This window comes from Sander vitreus, chromosome 9 (assembly GCF_031162955.1).
Source record: "Sander vitreus isolate 19-12246 chromosome 9, sanVit1, whole genome shotgun sequence".
In the NCBI taxonomy this organism is placed as follows: domain Eukaryota; kingdom Metazoa; phylum Chordata; class Actinopteri; order Perciformes; family Percidae; genus Sander; species Sander vitreus.
The window spans coordinates 22,901,315-22,903,325 of NC_135863.1; positions in this window are offsets into that span (position 1 = coordinate 22,901,315).

Genomic DNA, 2,011 nt, shown 5'->3' on the forward strand with positions numbered 1-2,011 from the left:
AGGGAGGGAGGGAGGGAGGGAAGGGGGGCAACCGGGTTGTTGGTGTAGGTGAAACCAGTCTATATGGGTGGAACCCAACCACAATAATAACAACAACGACAACAACAAAGCAGGGAAATAGGCTGTGTCTGTGATAGCTCATATTTGTATCCAAATCAAATGCGCACACACCTGACACGTATTAGCCTACTCTGCATTTACAGTAGACCTATCTGCATTCACAGTATACGCTCTTAACCAGCAGCAGTAAAATAGAACACACACAGGACACAGAGTGGTAAGGACTGCAATGATAACCTGTTGGTTCACAGCGACAAATCAGTGACAAATCAACTACAGACCAAGTTTACTAAAGACAAGTGACGGAGTGAAACTCCCGACCAAATGTGCTCCACAGCAGAAGCAGTAACACACATGGCGTATATTTAACATACAGTGTGTCAGTAATGCTGCGATTTAAACAGACTGTGTACATCACCTGACCTGTGGGTGCATAGCTGTGATGCTCACTGTTGCTGGTCGATATGTAAGCCAATATGAAGCAGGAGGAGTTCATAACATCCACACATGCAAATATTTTTACATTTTCTCACAAATGTCACATGACCATACATTGCCTATTTGATTTTCTTTCATTCTTCAAATAATTATTAAAATAATGTCACATACAAACAATAACGTTAACAACCCCCCCACTAAATTTAAAACTAAACTACTCAAAACGGTAATGTCCTGATGAGATAAAGAATAAAACAATAAAACTCATACAGTAATATTTTTTATTCTATATGTGGGATGTTTTCCTGAGATTTGGAGTATAAATGAAAATCAATGTTGGTTTTATATTCCATATATTGTGTTTAGCACATAGAACTCTCCTGCACATACTGGGAAGTGGAAAAGGGGGGAAACATATGCTAATGTAAATAAACAACAAATGTGCAATAAAGAACTCATAGCCTTACAGAATATTATTTTAAAAATGTTTAATCCATATGAAAAAGCACCTCATCTTCCAAAGATATTCCAGTTCTAAGATTCATTATAGGTTTGAGCATCAGTTTCACAGGAACTCAGTGGAGGTAGTGTGCAATATAGTTGCGACACTCTTCCCAAACAAATGTGTGGGTTTTCCACAAGAGAAGAATCAGCTTTAGAGCAACAGCGCCTCCGCGTGGGTCAATGATGACAGCACACGCCAGTAAAACGCCCTGAAGAAAGCGCCAGTCATGCAAAAAAACAAGTGAGGATGATGCAGTTTATAAGCTTCCGGATCAAGTCAAACACCTGAAAGAATAAATGTTTTTCTCTTTAATTGTTGACCAATAAAACTTAGGCGTGACAAACACTTCATGTTGTCTTGGATGTACACTCTTAAGTTTTAACATTATAATACACAATTATGCCAAATAACTATTGCAATCATTTAATCAATTTGAGAAGTCATTGCAGACCCTTATATAATACAAATATAATATATTACTAAAAAATATGATGGATATAGAGGCTAATTAAACCCCAAACCTTTTGAGTAGCCTATTTTCTGAATAAACAAATAGGCTCGTCACTAAGTCACTAAGCAGAAAGGGTGGACAAAATAGCATGAACACCTTCTGAAAAACAGTATATCTGCACTATTTTTAATGATGCTTATAAGATGCATAAACATTTGAAATAGGTATAAATTCAATGTTTTCTATTTAATTGTTGTGACCGTCAGAGGTGTTGATAAGACTGTAATTTGTGTGGATGCACCGTTAACAGGCCTACACTGTGTTATAGTTAGATGGTGTTCTGTTGTTTTGATAATGCATGTCATTATGCGCCGTGTGGGTGTCAGTCTTTTTTTATTTTTATTTTTTTTACAGTCTATGGTCTTTCTACTAAAAAAGCGTCATGGGCATGGCACAGAGTCAGACCCACTGACTATTTTGGACAGGCAACACGTGGCACTGTTTCTGGAGAGAGAGAGAGAGAGAGAGAGAGAGAGAGAGAGAGAGAGAGAGAGAGA